The sequence below is a fragment of the Eutrema salsugineum genome, unplaced genomic scaffold (assembly GCF_000478725.1).
Source record: "Eutrema salsugineum unplaced genomic scaffold, Eutsalg1_0 scaffold_3, whole genome shotgun sequence".
NCBI classification, from domain to species: Eukaryota; Viridiplantae; Streptophyta; class Magnoliopsida; order Brassicales; family Brassicaceae; genus Eutrema; species Eutrema salsugineum.
The window spans coordinates 14719047-14741119 of record NW_006256756.1 but is presented as its reverse complement, the minus strand read 5'-3'; the positions used below and the strand labels follow the sequence as shown (position 1 = coordinate 14741119).

The 22073-nt window shown below is 40.5% G+C and overlaps 1 non-coding gene across 1 annotated transcript; it reads left to right on the top strand.

Annotated features, from left to right (window-relative positions):
• Positions 1–17396: 17396 nt before the first annotated feature.
• Positions 17397–17503, top strand: LOC112085826. The gene has a single exon (XR_002899115.1). It is a non-coding gene; the product is annotated as a small nucleolar RNA R71 (small nucleolar RNA).
• Positions 17504–22073: the final 4570 nt, after the last annotated feature.

Genomic DNA, 22073 nt, shown 5'->3' with positions numbered 1-22073 from the left:
CTTGAGGTGGAGAAGAACTTAGATAAGAAGGCTTGCTTGCATTGCTCCCAGGTTTGAATGGAGCCTCTTGGAAGATTCTTCTCCCATTGATGAGCTTTGTCACCAAGACTGAATGGGAATAGTCTTAGCTTAAAGCTGTCTTCTGAAACTCCATTAATCTTGGTCAGATCACACACCTTATCAAACTGGTCCAAGTGTTCCAAGGGATCTTCCATTGCTAACCCATGGAACTTTGAGTTCTGGACCATATTCAGCAATGATGCTTTCACTTCAAAGTTGTTGTTCTGCACAGGTGGTGCCTGAATACCAGCTCCATACTGATGAGCATTGGCCCTGTCATTCTCGCCAACATATATTTGGGGTTGCTCATATCTTCTTTGTTGTGGTTGGAAAGGGTGGGGTTGGTGGTGCACCTGGTGTCTTTGTTGAACATTGGCCTGATGCCTCTGTTGATGAGCCTGAGCTTGTCCCTGGTGGACATAGGCTTGTTGGTGGTGCACCTGTTCCTGCTGAACATTGCCCTGGTGAAACCCCTGACCAACTCCAATACCAGCTCCCTGACCTTGAGCTTGTTGCTCCTGAACTGGTTGTTCCATATCTACCCCGTGATCTCCTTGGTCTGCCATCTCAGTCTGATCAAGTTGTCTACCACGTCTGTCTCTTCTCCTCCTTGGTACCAGAAGGTTGATGTTGTCGTTTAGAGGAAAAGGAGGACCGCAGCTTCTTGATCTAGACCTGGTGTTCATATACCTGAAATCACAAACAGAACTTGAAAGGAATCAGTAAAAACAAGAAAGTAAGCACTTGATCTCAAGAACAGATCAGAGCTTAATGCTAATCAAACCACAATTTGGCAACGGCGCCAATTGATAGATAAGACTTTTTATGGTCTCAGGGCTATCAATCCCCTTGTCAATGTAGCACAAAGAGGTTTATCAATCCAGATGTGGTGTTAGACACTAAGCTATATGATCAAGTTCTTAATTCAAGCAAACAAGAGTGGGTTTTGATTAATCTAGAGACAACTACAAACTTAAACAGGATTAAGGATTAATGAAATGCTTAAACAAGAACTAAACAATGACAAATGATGAGAATGTATGAATGATGATAAGAAAGGTCTTAGACATGATAGTGGATTAGGGTGCCTTCAGTGATAAACTAATGAGCTAATGTATCATATGATCAAGCAAGCCATTTAACATAAACATCTCTAACTAAGTTAATCCTCTCATGAAGGCATTAACTCCTATGCTAAATCAGTTTCAAACCCAATCATCATCAGTGAAACATGAGTTAACAAGCATTAAGAATCAGTTTAATCTGTCATTTAAGCATATAAACAATCATTCCCATGATGAATAACACTTAAACCTCTAACAACTTTGGTTCAGGCATTTCATCAAACACTTTTGGTGCATGAAATGCCCAGAATCTAGACCACATATGATTTGTATGGATCTAGCATAGAGAACAAGTTGTAGAGAATGGAATATGCATGATCTAACCCCTAAGCTCGCTAATCTACCACTTAAGCACCCTAATCTACATATCTAAGACCTTAATATGGGATTACTCACTAATCATACTAATCTCTCTTAAACCTTTGCAAGTTGAGAAGATTAGCATGATTAATGATGAGAAATGGAGATAGAGATGATAGATTCAAAAGTAAACAGCTTTAAACACCCAGATCTCTTAAAACTCTCTTGATTCAACACTCAAAAATAGATATTTCTCTTCTTAATGGAGTCTTTTTCACAAAAGAGGCAAGAGACAAAGGGAATAAAACTTAGTTCTCCCCCAAAAAACCCTAAAAAGTATTTATACCTTCTTAAAAACGAACCGGGTCAGCCCGGAACAAACCGGGTCCTGACCCGGCTTTAATGGATAAAATGGGAAAAGCTGCGGGTCGGTTCAGTATGTCCCAGGCCGCACACCTAAGTCGCAGTAGATGAAGACTTGTCTTGTGAGGCTTGAATCGCCTTGTCGGAGCCGCACGCCTATCTAGGAGTAAATTGCGAGTGTTTCTGCGGCATGGTCTCCTTCCTCTCCAACTCGCAGGGCTGAGCCGGTTTCTGGGGGATGTAGAAACTGTGCGGGTTGGTCTCTATTGCACTTAGGTCGCAGGCTCAAGTCGGAGTGAATTCCGAGTGATCGTGCGGCATAGATCCAGGCACGGATGACTCGCATGCCTAAGTCGCACGATTGTGGACTTAGCATTTCTCTTGCTCGGGAGCTCCAGACCTCTTCCAGTGATAGTTTACCCGCACATTTCAACTCGCAGCATCAGCATTCAGGCGTTCATCTTCAGGCCTGCGGGTTAACCAAGTCGCAAGACCATCTCGCAGCATCCAGAGCAGCTTAGATCACTTCGCATTCCGGAGAGTGTAACTCCTGTGATACTTGTCCGAATTGAATGATTTCGGTTGCAGAAGACAGAGGACTCATTTATCTCCAACTTTTGTGAAGGAAGTTTCAGTGCTTGGGAGGCGGAAGGCTTCCTGGAGGGCACATCTTTGCAGTGCATGTATACGACCAGAGAGAGGCGTCTAGACATGTGTCCATTCCGGAGGCCGTATCTTCCTGCTCATAGATCCGAATTGAATGCTCTTGGACGTTCTGGAAAGAAGACTCAAATGTCTCTGATTCTCATGAAGGACCCGGAAGCTGAATCGGCCTGGAAGTGCACCGTCCTTCGCATCCTTCAGAACTGATCTGCTCGGTCCGGAATACCTGCGAGACAGGGGTTTCTTCCGACGAGCTTATCTCTCTGCTCACGCGTCCGAATTCTACGATTCCAATTGCTATGAGACCGTGCTTCAATGCTCTCCAACTTCTATGAAGGACCCGCCATCTGAATCGGACCGGAAGGCTCCCCGGACAGGTGATTTCTGAGACTCGTTCGCACCCGGAGATTTTGGCCGATATACTTAATTCGCGGTACGTGAAAATGGCCGGTAAAGCTTCCCGCGGTACATGAAAATGGCCGGTAAAACCTTCCTGGCCAGCGAGAATGGCCGATAACCTCCATAGACTCAAGTTTTCCACTTTTTTCAAGCTCTGCTCACCATTCCACCTCCTGGATTCATCTTTTCAGCTCCATAATCACCTGATAGACACTCAAAACATGCAAAGACTCATTGGGACCTAATGCATCTCCTAAGTTCTAAAACAAACCCTAAGGACCTAAAATACATGAAATAAAACATGATTTGGAATGATTTATGCAACCTAAATGATGCAAATTATGAACATATCAGACCCCAAAATGTCCCATTAAGCCTCCTCCATGTGCCTCCCTGACAATCAAATCCCACAAAGAAGTGTTAGGTATACATAGTTTATTTTCATGAAACAAGTAACCGTCACTCTGGTAGTATTTGCCATGGGCAAACTTAGAACTGGCGAGAAAAGCTTCTTGGAAGTCAGGATCGGTCGCGTAGGCCTCCTTAATCATTTCAAACCCAAGTATTTTGGCATCAAGCGTAGTGATCAGGGTATATCGTTGAGACAATGCGTCCGCCACAACATTTTCTTTCCCTTGCTTGTACTGGATCACATAAGGAAACGTCTCGATAAACTCGACCCATCTGGCATGTCGCTTGTTCAATTTTTGCTGCCCTTGGAGATGCTTCAATGATTGGTGGTCAGTGTGTATCACGAATTCTTTAGGCCACAAGTAATGTTGCCACGTCTGTAGGGCCCGAACCAGTGAGCTCCTTGTCGTAAGTCGGATAATTGAGCGTAGCACCACCAAGTTTTTCGCTACAGTAAGCGATTGGACGTTTTTCCTGCATGAGCACTGCTCCAATCCCTACACCGGATGCGTCACACTCTATCTCAAAGGTCTTGAGAAAGTCGGGCAAAGACAATAGAGGTGCATGGGTAAGTCGGTGCTTAAGTGTCTTGAACACTTCTTCTTGAGCTTGTTCCCATTTGAACCCAACGTCTTTCTTGATGACTTCTGTGAGAGGAGCTGCAATGGTGCTGAAGTCTCGGACAAATCGGTGATAGAATCCGGCTAAGCCGTGGAAGCTTCGAACTTATCCAACCGTCTTGGGGCCTGGCCAGTCTCGGATAGCCTTAATTCTCTCTTCGTCCACCTGTATACCCTGTGAACTGACAACAAAACCTACGAACACCACGTTATCCGTACCAAAAGAGCACTTTTTAAAATTCCCGAACAAACGTTCCTTCCTAAGTACTTCTAACACTTGTTTTAGATGGTTCACATGTTCCTCTAGACTCTTACTACAGATCAGGATGTCGTCGAAGTATACAACTACAAAGACGCCTATGAAGGACCTAAGCACATGGTTCATTAGCCGCATAAAAGTACTAGGTGCATTCGTTAGACCGAACGGCATGACCAGCCATTCATATAAACCATGTTTGGTTTTGAATGCGGTCTTCCACTCATCTCCCTCCTTCATTCGGATCTGATGGTAACCACTTTTCAAATCGATTTTCGTAAAGACACTAGACCCATAGAGTTCATCTAGCATATCATCTAAGCGCGGGATGAGATGGCGATACTTTACCGTGATGTTGTTTATGGCTCGGCAGTCCACACACATTCGCCAAGTCCCATCTTTCTTGGGCACCAGAAGTACAGGTACAGCGCAGGGACTCAGGCTTTCTCGGATGTAGCCCTTGGCCATCAACTCTTTGACCTGGCGCTGTAGCTTCTTGGTTTCTGTCGGGTTAGTACGGTACGCTGGTCGGTTTGGTAGAGATGCTCCAGGCACGAGATCTATCTGGTGTTCTATGCCTCTGATCGGTGGTAGCCCTCCTGGATTGTCTTCGGGAAAGACATCGGCATACTCCTGAAAAACCCAAGAAATATTGCTCGGAAGTTCCGGCTCTGGATTAGAAGTGCTAGCCAAAGCGGATTTGAACATGAGCAAAATAAAAGGCTGCTTCTCAAGCATGGCCTGTTTAATCTCTCTCGGCCTCACAAAAAGAGTCTCTCTCCTCACGGGTTGGTTGATTAAGGCCTTTTGAGGTGGTTCACTCGAAATCTCACTCACATTTTTGGTGTTGGATGTGTTTAGGGGGTCACTCAAGGTGGTTTTATCTTTATTGCTCCTTTCCAAATGGATCTGATCCATGTAAACCTCGCGGGGAGACAAAGGTGCCAAGATGACCTTCCGTCCTTGGTGTTCAAACGAATGTTTGTTAGAAAAACCATCATGGACCGCCTTACGGTTGTACTGCCACGGCCGTCCCAACAAGATGTGTCCGGCTTCCATAGGTAGGACGTCACATAGCACTTCATCTCCATATCGTCCGATTTTAAAGGGCACTGTGACCTGCTTGGTGACCTTGAGCTGCCTGTGATTGTTGAGCCATCGGAGGTTGTACGGATGCGGATGTTTTGTGGTTTGCATTCCTAGCTTCTCACCCATACTCTGGCTAGCAACGTTTGTGCAACTCCCTCCATCGATGACCATGCTGCAGGTCTTTCCCATAACTAAGCACCGTGTGTGAAAAAGATTCTCCCTCTGATCCTCTTCTCGGACTGGTTCTTGTGAAACCAACATTCGCTGTGCCACTAGTAACTCTCCTTCAGCCGCGAACGAACCATGGTCGTGAGATGGGTGATGCTTTAACCTCGTTAAAACCCCATTCGGTAAACCCAGTGGGACAAACCCAAATGCAAGGAAAAAGAGTATTAAAACAGCACCCCAACCAGGCTAGTTCGGACCTGAGTACATGATCATGGTCATGGCCTTGTGATTTGGTGTTGGGTCTGTTACTTGGCATTGGCTCCTAAGACCGGTAAGCACACGCTGGATCGCTCCCGTAAGGATTTTGGTACGTGACCTGGTCATTGGACCGGCTGGCACAACCAGGACATCATCAGGGTCGGTAGCTTGGTTTTGTTCCTCGGCATGAACCTCGACTTGTGTCTCGTCCTTTGTTTCCATCGGTTCCATGATTCTATCACAAGGCAATGCTTAAATCAGACTAGAACTAAAAAGGGTTTTGGTTTTGGTTTTGGGTTTTGGTTGTCAATAAATCTAAACTAGAAACCAAGTAAAAACTAAAGAGCAATTGAAAACGAAAGCAAATAAAAGCAGGTAAAATCGATTAAACAAAAGCGAATGAAAGCAAGTAAAGAGCAAGACTGTAAACAATGGAAACAAACGTTGGGCATCAAGGGGAATTCGCAGGGGTTCATAGTCTATGCTAGGTCGATTTTAAACAAGTGATACAGGTAATCAACTACGTATATTCTACAACTCGAGGCACAGAAGTACGAATAGCCTACTTTCGCAGCACTAAACAACTATCTCTCGCAACCCTGATCAGTAGGTTTCCACTCTGATCCTGGAAGGGAGAAGATGCAATAGCAGAACAAGACTCATCAATATTCACAACTCAACTACAGGTAGGTTTACACTCTTATAGAATCATTCCTCGTTTCACCCTAGATCAGACAATCAATGAAAGCTTTCGCAACATATCATGTCAGATCGACTTCTAAGTGGCCAGCAAAGAATCACACAGTAAGATTAAAGGCAAACGAAGAACATCTAGAAGATTAATAATCCTAAATCTATCGATTCATAAATTCCCTTTGAAAAATCCCTTTAAACCCAACTGGGTAACTACTCAAACATATTGTAACAAAGCATTGAAAGTGCAGGAAATTAAAGAGAACAAGGAAGAAGAACGAAGAACGGAATCGCAGATGGAGGCGCGATGATGCTCTCCTCGACGGCTCCTCCTTCAAAGGCGGCGGCCTCCTAGGGTTTCTCACACGAAAATCTCTATATCTCTCTCTCTAAGTTTGTCTCTCCTTCCATTCCTCTCTTTAGAATGACCTAAAGAGGGTATTTATAGCCTAAAGGAATTGATCTGGGCTTTAATTAAGTCGTCTGGAAAGTGAACGACCAAGTTCCGCGGTTGCAGTGGCTCTACCCGCGGGAAAATAGGTGTTGGCCGCGGTCCCGGCACATGGCTTTCTTCCGGAACTGCATTTTCAGTCATTCTTGCATCGGGAGTATCTGAAGATCTAACAGTTGGATTGTCTCCAAGCATTAGAAAGCTGGTTGGATCCTCTATGTTGTCTCAAATTTTGGAGGTGATCAGACGGTGAGAAGGTCTTCATCGCTTGTCATACTTCTGACGGTCTGCATTTATCCAAAATTGCTCATTTGTTCCAAATTGAATATCTTTTGCCCAAGTTTCCTGTAAAGTCTTTTAAAAATCTAAAACATTGAAAACACTTTAAAAACCATTGAAAAAATAATTAAAACACCTGCATAAGATACAATTATAATCCATAAAAGTGGTCAAAACACGGTGTTATCAACTCCCCCAGACTTACCTTTTTGTTTGTCCTCAAACAAACTTAAGTCTAGAAAGAAATTTTGAAAATCGCAGGAACTAAACAATATCTCAGTGACCGTCCTTCTAAACCATAACTTATCGTGAAACATCTATTTGGATCTAGTCTAGAAAATTCTCACCAAAATACAAACAAAACTAGTCCGTTAATCCGTCATGCGAAAACTACGCACTTAGATCTAACTTCCAGTCAACTAGCTCTCTACATTAATTAAGTATAGTAGTGAATTCTCATTAAAGTCATCATTCAGGGTAGACGCGTTTAGTATTAAGAGCTTTTTAAGTGGTGGAGCTTTGCTGTTTAGGGTTACCTGAAGAATCTGGAGGATGCAAAATATTATGCAAAACCGCAAGAGAGAGAAAGACCTGTTGATGACCGCAGATTTTCAGTCACTTCTCCTTTGCCAAACGTTGTTGCATAATCTTCCTCCTTTGTTGTAAACAGTTGTTCCCCCAGACTTAGATCTTTTTCGGGAATCATAAAGATAATCTCCAAAACTCCATAAATCGAATCAAGCTTGCCTCAAGGATAAAATTCGATCCTCCTAGACTTTCTAAGGTTTTAAATTTCCTCTCCCTTTCATTCATTTTTTTTTCTTTTCTTTTTCGGATTTTTTATTTTTATTTTTTATTTTAGAGGAAACAACCTTTTATAGAGAGAGAGTCTAAGGGACGAAATTGTACCAAGATTTTGAAGTTTTCCAAGACAAACTGAGTTTTCTCATTTTGTTGAATCATTCCAATGAAATCGCAGGTCTTCGTCTTCAGTGACTGAAAACCGCGTAAATCCTCTTTCTCTCCGACGTATGAGTGCATGTGGTTTGAAAGAGGTAAGGTTCGGTGGGGAACTAGCTAAAGATAAACTAGCCATTCAGGATCAACAAAGAGTGGTAAAAGGATAAAGGAGTCCTGAATGTATGATTCGTTTTCCTGATCTAATGCTTTAATGAGAAAATTATGTCAAAATTAAGTCCAGATAAAATGAGCTAGTATATCCTGTCAGAAAGAATCTCTATGAATAGAAGTTCCCTGGTGGGATTTCGTAATGCAAGTACTTAGCTACCGCCTAGTCTAGGCCTAAATCACAAAAAGAGCAAAAAACGAGGAAATAGCGTAGAAGCACACTGGTCTAAATCATCATAGTAATGTTTAATGTGTTCCTGGTTTGAAAACTTTTTGAAAAACATTTTGAAAACGATTTGTGAAAATTTTTTTGTGAAAAACATTTTGAAAAACGTTTTGAAAATTTTTTAATGTGTCCAAAACAAACTCATAACAAATCAAATTTCATTAGTAACGGATGAACATCCTCCCCCAGACTTATTTCACACTGTCCTCAGTGCGATAAATCTTGAAAAGGATGGTAAAGAAAATAAAAAAGTTGAAATGTTTAAGTGAACTTATCGTGCTAGAGAGTGCTGCTCGTCTTTTGTGTTTGTTCTTCCTTATTGAAAACCTGAAATTTAATGAAACAGAAACAAAGCAATGGAAATAGAAAGTAAAGGTCAAAGGGAAATATATAAAATACCAAGTGGGTTGCCTCCCACTAAGCGCTTGTTTCAAGTCGTTAGCTTGACATTGTTGCTTGATTAGACTTAACCGGGGTCGTGACACTCCTTGATCTCATCATTGGCCGATGATGGATCAATCAAAAACATCACTTCTCTTTCGTCTTCTCTTTCTTCAGCCAGGTATGGCTTTACACGCTGTCCATTCACTGTAAACGAGTTTCCGGTTCTGTCCCACAGGACAATGGCTCTGTATGGCTTGACTTCCTTTATCGTGAAGGGTCTTGACCATCTTGAACGTAATTTTCCTGGAAAAAGCTTAAGACGGGAATTGAAAAGAAGAACTTTATCGTTAGGAGCAAAAGTTCTATGAATAATCTTATCATCATGATATGCTTTAGTCTTCTCCTTGTAGATCTTCAAGTTTTCGTAGGCATTGTGTCGAATTTCTTCTAACTCGTGAAGTTGAAGTAGTCTTCTTTCTCCAGCTGTTTTCAGATTCATGTTCATCTTCTTGATAGCCCATTGCGCCTTATACTCGAGTTCTACTGGAAGGTGACATGCTTTTCCATAAACTAGATTGAATGGTGTTGTTCCTAATGGTGTCTTGAATGTTGTTCGATATGCCCATAATGCGTCGTCAAGCTTGGTAGACCAATCCTTGCGATGAACTGCAGTTGTTTTCTGCAAAATCGACTTGATTTCTCTGTTTGAGATTTCTACTTGACCGCTGGTTTGGGGATGGTATGGAGAAGCAACTTTATGTGTAACTCCATTCTTTCTAAGAAGATTCTCGAAAATTCTGTTGATGAAATGCGATCCTCCGTCGCTTATCACAATTCTAGGAACTCCAAAACGCGGGAATATAACAGATTTAAACAGCTTCATGACGACTTTTGCATCATTGGTGGGACTAGCGACTGCTTCAACCCACTTAAAGACGTAGTCTACTGCTACTAAGATGTATTGGTTTCCAAAAGAAGTAGGAAAGGGTCCCATAAAATCTATTCCCCAGACATTGAAAATTTCGACTTCGAGAATAAAATTTTGAGGCATCTCATTCCTTTTGCTTATGTTGCCCATCCTTTGGCATTTATTGCATCGCGATATATAAGCTTGAGTATCTTTGAACAAAGTAGGCCACCAAAAACCTGCTTGTAAGATCTTTGAAGCGGTTTTGAAGGTTGCAAAATGTCCTGCGTAAGACGAGCTATGGCATCCGAATAAAATTCTTTCCATCTCTTCTTCAGCCACGCATCTTCGGAATACCCATCAGCACATCTCTTATAGAGATAGGGTTCATCCCAAAAATAATGTCTTATGTCTTTCAGGAACTTTTTCTTCCTATAACCAAAGAATTGTGGTGGTTCTACATCAGCTGCTAGGTAATTCGCTATGTGCCTAAACCATGGGGTGTTGAAAGCATCTGCTCGTCGCATGAGTTGACGTGGTGGTGCGGCATTGGCATTGGTTGGGGTTGTATCTATTGCATAGATGTTTCTTCCGGCAAACTATCATTTAAGGGCAATCTTTCTTCAACTCGAATTCGTGAAAGATGGTATGCAACTCCATTATTTGCGCCTTTTCGATCTCGAATCTCGATGTCGAATTCTTGCAGTAAGAGGATCCATATTATCAACCGAGGTTTAGCGTCTTTCTTAGACATTAAATACTTGATTGCAGCATGATCAGTATGAACTATGACCTTAGATCCTACGAGATAAGAACGAAATTTCTCAAATGCAAATAAGACAGCTAGAAGTTCTTTCTCTGTTGTAGCTAATTGCATTGAGCTTCATCTAGAGTTCTGCTTGCGTAGTAGATTACATGCAGTTTCTTATCTTTTCGTTGGCCAAGCACTGCTACGACTGCATAGTCACTTGCATCGCACATGATTTCGAATGGGAGTTCCCAATCAGGTGCTTGCACGACTGGAGCGGAGACAAGAGCTTCTTTGATCTTATGAAACGCGGCTAAGCACTCATCATCGAACTCGAAGTTCGTTTCCTTGCAAAGCAAATGCGTAAGAGGTCTAGCTATTTGAGAAAAATCTTTAATGAAGTGCCTATAGAATCCTGCGTGTCCTAAGAAACTACGAATTCCTATTACGTTTGTGGGTGGTTGTAAGCTTGTCATGACCTCGATTTTAGCTTTGTCAACTTTAATTCCTTTTCCAGAAATTCTGTGCCCAAGCACGATTCCGTCTCGTACCATGAAGTGACATTTTTCCCAATTTAATACTAAGTGCTTATCTTCACATCTTTGCAGAACTTTACCAAGATTGGCTAAGCATTTTTCAAAGGAATATCCATAAACAGAGAAATCGTCCATGAATACTTCCATGAAATCCTCAATAAAATCTGTGAAGATCGACATCATGAACCGCTGGAAAGTAGCAGGTGCATTACACAATCCAAAAGGCATACATTGGTAAGCAAACGTGCCATATGGACAAGTGAATGTCGTTTTTTCTTGATCCTCCTGGCGAATAGAAATTTGGTAAAATCCGGAGTATCCATCAAGGAAGCAATAGTAGGGGTGATAGCTAATCTTTCTAGCATTTGATCTATGAAGGGAAGTGGAAAACTGATCTTTCCTAGTTGCTGCATTCAGTTTCTGGTAATCGATGCACATACGATGTCCGGTTACTGTTCTTGTAGCGATCATTTCATCTTTATCATTTTTAATGACAGTGACTACTCCTTTCTTCGGAACAACATGAACTGGGCTAACCCAAGTGCTATCTGAGATAGGAAAGATTATTCCAGCTACTAAAAGCTTCATAATCTCCTTCTTGACAACATCCATGAGATTAGGGTTCAGTCTCCTTTGATTTTCGATTGAGTTTTAAGCATTATCCTCTAGATTTATCTTGTGCATACAAAGATCTGGAAGATTCCAAGTATGTCATCAAGTGAATATCCTAAGGCTTTTCTATGCTTTCTTAGCTCAGTCAACAGCATTTTGGTTTCTTCTTCCGTCAAACCAGAGTTTATTTTGAGAGGATAAGTAGAATTTGGTCCAAGGAAAGCGTACTTAAGTCCGACGGAAAGAGGTTTAAGCTCGACTTTAGGGGCTTTAAGCTCGCTTTAAGGATCATTAATTGCTGCAGCAGTGTCTTTAGGAAGAGTAGGAATGTTTATTTGGTCCTTAAGATCTAGATAGTTTAGAGGTTTCCTATAAGTTTCAGACTTATCAAGCATACGCGCGCATTCACTCGAAATTTCTTCAAGAAAATTGCGTTCATCTTTTGCGGGTGAAAGCGTGACACTTAAAGGGTCGTCTAGAAGAATTTCTTCGTAGACTTCCTTAATAATTCCGTCTAACTCATCAACCCAACAAATTTTGCCATACAGAGTCGGTTTATCGAAACTTTTGTTCATGTCAAATTGCATAACTAGACTGGCTAGGTGAAGGTCGATTTTTCTTTCAGGAACATTGATTATGGCTCCGGCTGTAGATAGGAATGGTCGTCCAAGAATAAGTGGATCCTTAGGTTCTCTTTCTAGTTCTAGAACTACGAAATCGGTTGGTATGGAACATTTTTCGATTTCTACGGGAACATCAATTAAGATACCTACAGGTTGTCTAACGGAACGATCAGCTAGTACTAAACGTTTTTCTACTGAAAGAGGCATCATGTTTATGCTAGATCCTAAATCACAGAGAGCACGCTCAAAGGCTACATCATTGATAGTGCATGAAAGTACAAAACTTCCAGGATCGTTTTTCTTTTCAGGGATTTGGCTTTGCAGGATAGAACTACATTCATGGGTTATCATCATAACGCCTTCTTCAAGAGTTAAAGAATTTGTTAGAAAGGAGCTATGGTTTTGAAAGATTTACAAAAATCTAAGTCTAGGGGAGTTAGGAGAGAACCTGAGGAAGAAGACCAGGAATCTATGGCAAGAAGAAAGTGACTGAAAACTGTGGATACCAACAGCTTCACTCTCTCTTGCGGTTTTGCATAATATCCTGCATCCTCCAGATCTTCAGGTAACCCCTAAACACTTTAAGCCTTACCCCTAGAATAACCTTTTTAACACCTAGCCTAGATTGCCTTGCCTAGACTTTCTTTGATGAGAACCACCGAGATTTTTAATAAATGTTAAGAGCTAGTTGACTGGAAGTTAGATCCTAGTGCATAGATTTTCGCATGACGGATTAACGGACTAATTATGCCTGTATTGCTAGTGAGAATTTTCTAGGCTATTCCCGATTGATGAATACTGATTGATATTGGTCTAGAAGTTTGGTCTCTGAGATTTTGTATAGTTCCTGCGTTTTCAAACCTCTCGCCGAGATTTAGCCTTTGTTTTGTTTGAGGACAAACAAAAGACTAAGTCTGGGGGAGTTGATAACACCGGATTTTGACCATTTTTATGGATCACTTCAATATCTTTTACAGGTGTTTTTACTCCATTTTCAAAGGTTTTCAAATGACTTCTATGTTTCCGGATTTTAAAAGACTTTTCAGGTAATTTGGGATAAAGAGGCACAAAATGGAACAAAAAGACTCTTTTGGATAAATGCAGACCGTCAGAACTCTCATGGAGAGACGAAGACCTTCTCGCCATCTGATCACCCTCAAAATTGGACAACTTATAGAAGAATCAACCAGCTTTCAAATTCACTTGGTTTGGAGACATTCCAACGGTTGGATCTCAAGATATTCCATAAGCCCCGGAGCCACTCGAAGACGGCCAGCAAAGCACGCGACCGCGGCCAACAACCTATTTCCCGCGGCGAGAAGCTTCACGACTGCCGCCAACCACTCAATCCCCGCGGTCACGTCACTCCCGACCACGGCCATCAAGCTCCGAACTAAAGCCCATATATCTGAAGCCCAAAGTCATTCTCAGCCTCAATTCCGGAACCCTAGAGACCATGGAGTATTGGAGACTATAAATACATGTCATTTAGGTCGTTTTTAGGGAGAACCCATCATACTTTACAGAAACCCTTTTTCTTTAGCCGTTTTTATGAGATTTTTGTAGAAGATTGTTCAAGTCCGAGTTCTTCAATAGAGAAGCTTTCTTTATCTCTTTTCTTTACTGTTTTTCATTACTTTTATTAAAACCGATGATGATGTCGACCTCAGCCATGTCTGAGTAGATCCCGAGTTGGGCTTAGGGTTCCTGAAAGGGGCTCTCATAATCGATTAAGACAAGGTTTATAGATCTGGGATTTCGACCTGTTCTCTGTTTATTCTTGTTCTTATTGCATGTATGCTTGATTGATCACCTAGTATCTGATCAAGATAGTTAGTGTTGCGAAAGTTTTCATTACGTATCAGGCCTAGAATGAAACAGGCAATTTTTCCGTAGGAGTGGAAACCTACCTGCGGCGAGATCGTGAGTATTGATGAGTCTTGTGCAGCTCTTGCGTTCTCTCTCTTCCAGGGCCAAAGTGGAAACCTACTGGTCAGGGTTACAAGAAACAGTTGGTTATGATCACGACAGTGACGTAGTCATACCGCCGTACTCTAGCTCTAGAACCCATATATCGTTATCCGTCAATCCCAATCTAGCTCTAAAATTTTTTATGAATCGCCTATAGAATCCTGCGTGTCCTAAGAAACTATGGATGCCTTTTACGTTTGTGGGAGGTTGTAGGCTTGTCATGACTTCGATTTTAGCTTTGTCAACTTTAATTCCTTTTCCCGAAATCTTGTTCCCAAGCACGATTCCGTCTTGTACCATGAAGTGACATTTTTCCCAATTTAATACTAAGTGCTTATCTTCACATCTTTGCAGAACTTTACCAAGATTGGCTAAGCATTTTTCAAAAGAAGATCCATAGACCGAGAAATCATCCATGAATACTTCCATGAAATCTTCAATAAAGTATGTGAAGATCGACATCATGCACCGCTGGAAGGTAGCAGGTGCATTACACAATCCAAAAGGCATACGTCGGTAAGCAAACGTGCCATATGAACAAGTGAATGTCGTTTTTTCTTGATCCTCCGGGCGAATAGGAATTTGGAAAAATCCGGAGTATCCATCAAGGAAGCAATAGTAGGGGTGATTAGCTAATCTTTCTAGCATTTGATCTATGAAGGGAAGTGGAAAACTGATCTTTCCTAGTTGCTGCATTCAGTTTCCGGTAATCGATGCACATACGATGTCCAGTTACTGTTCCTGTAGCGATCATTTCATCCTTATCATTTTTAATGACAGTGACTCCTCCTTTCTTTGGAACAACATGAACTGGGCTAACCCAAGTGCTATCTGAGATAGGAAATATTATTCCAGCTTCTAAAAGCTTCATAGTCTCCTTCTGGACAACATCCATGAGATTAGGGTTCAGTCTCCTTTGACTTTCGATTGAGTTTTTAGCATTATCTTCTAGATTTATCTTGTGCATACAAAGATCTGGAGAGATTCCAGGTATGTCATCAAGTGAATATCCTAAGGCTTTTCTATGCTTTCTCAGCTCAGTCAACAGCATTGTGGTTTCTTCTTCCGTCAAACCAGAGTTTATTTTGACAGGATAAGTAGAATTTGGTCCAAGGAAAGCGTACTTAAGTCCGACGGGAAGAGGTTTAAGCTCAACTTTAGGGGCTTTAAGCTTGCTTTAAGGATCATTAATTGCTGCAGCAGTGTCTTTAGGAGGTGTAGGAATGTTTGTTTGGTCCTTAAGATCTAGATAGTTCAGAGGTTTCCCATAAGTTTTGGATATATCAAGCATACGTGTGCATTCACTTGAAGTTTCTTCAAGGAAATTGCGTTCATCTTTTGCGGGTGAAAGCGTGATACTTAAAGGGTCGTCTAGAAGCAGATCTTCATAGACTTCCTCAATAATTCCGTCTAACTCATCAACCCAACAAACTTTGCCATCCAAAGTTGGTTTATCGAAACTTTTGTTCATGTCAAACTGCATAACTAGGCCGGCTAGATGAAGGTCAATGTTTCCTTCAGGAACATTGATTATGGCTCCGGCTGTAGATAGGAATGGTCTTCCAAGAATAAGTGGATCCTTGGGTTCTTTTTCTAGTTCTAGAACTACGAAATCAGTGGGTATGGAACATTTTTTTATTTCTACGGGCACATCAAATAAGATACCTACAGGTTGTCTAACGGAACGATCAGCTAGTACTAAAGAAATTTTAGTGGGCTTGAAAGTGTGATGTCCTAAACGTTTTGCTACTGAAAGAGGCATCATGTTTATGCTAGATCCTAAATCACAGAGAGCACGCTCAAAAACTACATCATTGATGGTGCATGAAAGTACAAAGCTTCCAGGATCGTTTTTCTTTTCAAGGCTTTGCAGGATAGAACTACATTCATGGGTTATCATCATAACGCCTTCTTCAAGAGTTAAAGAATTTGTTAGAATACCCTTCATGTATTTTCTTAAAGCAGGAATCATAGCACAAGCTTCTACGAAAGGTAATCTCACATTTAACTGATCAATTAACTCTTTCAGCTTAGCTTTTTCTTTCTCCTTCTTAGGGGCTCTTAAGGCTCTAGGATATGGAGGTTTAGGTTTATTGACACGAGTTGGTGGAGGTGGAATTGGATCTTCTCCAAGGATTTCCCGGGATGAATCTTTTCTTACTTCTTCTCCATCCTTCTCTCCTACCACTTCTCTTTCAACATCTTCATTCGTGATTCTTTCTTTTTCCTTTTCCTTACCCTTTTCCTCATCTTCAGGATCTTTAGGAAATTCAGGCTCTTTGTAAGCTAATCCACTACTAAGTGTGATAGCTTTCACATGATCAGAGGGATCTGCTTCACTTGAGTTTTCGAAAGAATTTTCACTTGGCTCCTCTTCAGAATTTTCTAAATTTTTATAATTAGTTTTGATTATCAGGCTAAGGAGGGTGGAAAATTTTTCATTGAAATCTTCTTGCATCGTTTTTAGTTCAGATCTAAGATCACTAATCTCTTGAGACCTAGATTTTTCAAGCTCTAGAATTCTTTTGTTTAGGTTTTCAGCTTCAGAAGAGGGAAAACTAGGATATGAAACAGGATTAGATTGAATAGCCAAGATTGGTTCGGAAGGTAATTTCCAGGCAAGCTCGGAAGATAATTTCCCGCGGTAAGAAGGCTCGCGACGGCGGTGAAACATGTCTTGGCCGCGGTCAGTAGCATCACGACCGCGGTGAAAGCTTGGTTTGCCGCGGTCCGGATGAATGGACCCGCGGTGATCAGAAACGAAGGGAAAATCTTGAATTTGATAGACTTCTGCAGTGTTCACATCCCTTGATCATAAGAATCCATTGGGTTGTCCCAGCCGTCAAAGTTACACGTATTGTGTACCTTATTTGGTTGTTGCAATCCAAGATGACTCATTATGTGATGGAGACAGTTCATAACTTCCGAAATTTCTTCTTTCTTCTCAGGAAGTGCAAAATTACCAAAGGTTACTTGATTTCGGATTCTGTTTGCGAAATTGTTGATGAAAGCATGAGCATCTTCTACAGATCTAGTTGAGAAGTCTCCATTACTTGCTGTGTTGAAAGAGTGTTGTAACTCTGGAGTTATACCGTGATAGAAGATACCCAGCAGGTATTCCTCGGTATATCCATGGTGTGGACAATCTCTTTGGTATTCCCTAAATCTTTCCCAAGTATCTAAAAGATCTTCATCTTCTTTTTGTTTAAAAGTTCATATCTTGTTTCTTAAAAGATTTGAACGATTTTTAGTATAAAAACGATTTAGGAAAGCAGTTCTACATGCTGCCCACAATTTTAGTGAAGCAGGGTCTAAAGATTTTAGCCATTTACTGGCATTGTCTCTCAAAGAGAATGGGAAAAGACTACACTTGTGTAATCCCCATTTGCTGTAATGGTTGCACATAATTCTTCGAACGTCTCGATATGGTCAATCGGGTTTTCGAATGAATAACCACGGAATTGATTTTGTTGAACTAAATGGATATATGGTACCTCAATTTCGGTTTTGCCTTCCTCTGGTAAGGCTGGTTGAAAAGCTCTTCGATCTCACAAGAATTTCTCGAGTGAATCGAAACTTCCAATCAGTTCATCATCATCTTCACGTTTTGTCGATCCGATCAGTTCATTGTCATCATAGATCGGTTCTTCAAACTCGTCATCAGTCAGGTCATCATCGCTTGGATCACCATCCACACGATTTGGTGGATCACCAAGAGTCCCAGGAACATGTTCCCGGCCTCTCATTGCAGAGAAACCTGAAAATTTCAAAAGAAAAAGTAAAAGTAAAAAAGTGTTCTAATGGATTTAAGCTGGGATTCGCAACGAAACAAATCAAAGTCCCCGGCAACGGCGCCAAAAACTTGATTGCGGTTTGTAAACGGGGTATTGGTTCGTTCTACTAAGCTTCAGGTTTTAAATTTATAACCCCTAAATGTCTGCAAGTGCACAGATGTGCGCTGTAGTACTTAGGGTATCGATCCACAAAGACTTAGTTGTTTCAGTACGAATTCACTGCAATGCTTAAATCAGACTAAAACTAAAAAGGGTTTTGGTTTTGGTTTTGGGTTTTGGTTGTCACTAAATCTAAACTAGAAAGCAAGTAAAAACTAAAGAGCAATTGAAAACGAAAGCAAAAAAAAGCAGGTAAAATCGATTAAACAAAAGCGAATGAAAGCAAGTAAATAGCGATTGAAAAGCAAGACTGTAAACAATGGAAACAAACGTTGGGCATCAAGGGGAACTCGCAGGGGTTCAAGTCTATGCTAGGTAGATTTTAAACAAGTGATAAAGGTAATCAACTACGTATATTCTAGAACTCGAGGCATGGAAGTATGAATAGCCTACTTTCGCAGCACTAAACAACTATCTCTCGCAACCCTGATCAGTAGGTTTCCACTCTGATCCTGGAAGGGAGAAAATGCAATAGCAGAACAAGACTCATCAATATTCACAACTCAACTACAGGTAGGTTTCCACTCCTATAGAATCATTGCTCGTTTCACCCTAGTTCAGACAATCAATGAAAGCTTTTGCAACATATCATGTCAGATCGGCTTCTAAGTGGCCAGCAAAGAATCACGCAGTAAGATTAAAGGCAAACGAAGAACATCTAGAAGATTAATAATCCTAAATCTATCGATTCATAAATTCCCTTTGAAAAATCCCTTTAAACCCAACTGGGTAACTACTCAAACATATTGTAACAAAGCATCATAAACGAAATTGAAAGTGCAGGAAATTAAAGAGAACAAGGAAGAAGAACAAAGAACGGAATTGCAGATGGAGGCGCGATGATGCTCTCCTCGACGGCTCCTCCTTCAAAGGCGGCGGCCTCCTAGGGTTTCTCACACGAAAATCTCTATATCTCTCTCTCTAAGTTTGTCTCTCCTTCCATTCCTCTCTTTAGAATGACCTAAAGAGGGTATTTATAGCTTCTGGGGTGGTCCTGGACACTTAGGGCTTCAAAAATAACGAAAGGAATTGATCTGGGCTTTAATAATGTCGTCTGGAAAGTGAACGACCAAGTACCGCGGTCGCGGTGGCTCTACCCGCGGGAAAATAGGTGTTGGCCGCGGTCCCGGCACATGGCTCTCTTCCGGAACTGCATTTTCTGTCATTCTCGCATCGAGAGTATCTGAAGATTTAACCGTTGGATTCTCTCCAAACCAAGTGAATTAGAAAGCTGGTTGGATCCTCTATGTTGTCTCAAATTTTGGGGGTGATCAGACGTTTAGAAGGTCTTCATCGCTTGTCATATTTCTGACGGTCTGCATTTATCCAAAATTGCTCGTTTGTTCCAAATTGCATATCTTTTGCCCAAGTTTCCTGTAAAGTCTTTTAAAACTCTAAAAAATTGAAAAAACTTTAAAAACCATTGAAAACAGAGTTAAAACACCTGCATAAGATACAATTATGATCCATAAAAGTGGTCAAAATACGGTGTTATCAGTGACCTGAATATTATGCCACCTAAGTCAAAACGTCAATCAGGAAGGCCTACGACAAAGAGAAAACTTTCAGCAGGAGAGTATCCTCAGGTTAGTATACACCTAAACAATTATCTTTCCCAGTCATAGTATTATTGATTACTGATATACGTTGTTGCAGGTTGCAAAAAAAGAGAAGCCAAACAAATGCTCGAGATGTGGAAATCCCGGCCATAACCAGGCAAAATGCAAGGAACCATTGGGTTGACCGGGTGTGGCTTTTGTGTGTCTTTTGTTGTGTTTGGAAAGAGTGAGCCACATTTGTTTTTGTGGGGGTCTTGTTGGGTTTTCTGGGTGGATCTCGCTTTGGTTTTCGGATTTTGTTTCTTGTGTAAACTATGTTTCCCTATACTTAACTTGGCAAGGCATGAACTATGTTATATTTGTTATAAATTTTATGATGTATACTGGACAAGATGTACACAGTTTGTGTACACCTGTCACGGTGGACAACATGGTGTACGCATATAAATATAGGTGTATGCATATAAATATAGATGTATGCACATTATGCCTTATGGCTAAGTTTACATTATATGGTGTACGCATATAAATATAGGTGTATGCACATTATGGCTTATGTTTAGGGTTTAGGGTTTAGGGCTTAGGGTTTACGATTTAGGGTTTAGAGTTTTACTTGTTTAGAGGATCAAAATAATTATCAAAGACATGGTTCTATAGCACAGAAAGAAAACATTATCTAGAAGATGGACAAAGATCGTGTCTCTGAAATGAAATTGTAGGACAAGACAGCACAAATAAACGGTTTTTTCAAGAATCAATTCATTACGTTTTTGAAAAACCGTAATATTGGAAAACAGTGTATGCCGAATAAACGCGACCCAAAAAATCAAATAGGAAATGACAAAAAAAAATTAAGAACCTTTTTAGAAACCCGTTTTTTTTTTCAGGCACCGTTGACCGTCTCGTTTTGCTCTCTTTAAAATGTTTTTCCTCTCGTCCTCTATAAAAACCGTCTCCTGCCTTCTTCAGTGAAACAAGTTTCGGGAGACTGCAAAAGTTAATTACAAAAATTAATAGTTACTTTCTAAAAATGTACTCTGCCAAAGTGATCTCATTGCAATTGATGGTTCTTTTGAAAATAGGGTAGTTTTTTAGTTTTAGCTTTTGAGGATAGGTTAATGCTTAACAGTTTTTGGTCTTTTATATCGTCTACCTAATTAGTGTTTTGCCGATTTGATTAGGACCTGTGGGTGAGGACTTGTATCACTGGGAAGCTATCATAATGGGGCCTAAAGGTTCACCCTATGAGAATGGGGTTTTCAAACTAGACATTCACTTTCCGCTTGACTACCCTTTCGCGCCACCGAGGATAAGGAATGAAGCATATAATTGCTCTCTTAAATTTATGTATTTTTAGTTAGGGATTTAGTCAATAAAGATTTTAATTACTAATAACAATGTTCTTGCAGGTGACGTTCAAAACAAAAGTGTATCACCCAAACATTAATACTTATGGGAACATTTTTCTTAAGATGTTGAACCCAACTCACTCCAAGACCAATAACAGCATCAATGATGTATTTTTACTTATGAAAGAAAGAAATCGTTATTGTCTTTTGCTTAATAAGTCTTAATTTCAATGAAATCAGGGCTTAACTGTGTATCTATCTCTATGTAATCAGGTACTCACTGAAATACACCAAATGTTAACTGCCCCCCAAATAAGTGAAGGACACTTTTTTGTTGAAGAAGTTGCAACGATTTACGTGGAAGACAGGACTGCTTTTGAAACCACTGCACTTGCATGGACGGTGGAGCACGCCAGAGGAGCATGAAGTCGTGAATTCTTCTATTTCTTTTGTTTGTGGAATTGTGTTATTTCTTTTGCAAAAAATAAGAACACTATTTTATTTCCCTTTAATTATTTATTTGAAATTAAATATTGTCGTGAATTTTGTTAGTTTGTTTTTGTCGAAGTTTATGACTTTATATAATTTTTTAAATCGATTTCATGTATTGTCCAAGCATTTGTTAGTTTCGTCATTAATTACGTAAATATGTATCCGATATAAAACACCAGACTGCGAGTATTGTCTTCTATAATGCACGGCTCTGCGCATAAGCTATTTTTTTTAGCTATTCGTTTGCAACTTGTAGTTTAGTTTTTTTAATTGCAACTAGTAGTTTAATTGTTGTAATAAATTAAAGGTGCAAAGTAAGTAAACATCACTTCACAAACTTATTGTAACAAGTAGCTACTAAGAACGTAACTAGTAGTAACAATGTAACCAGTAGTTTAATTTTTGTAGTTATCTTTAGTAACAATGACAGTAACAACTACCTTCAGTAATT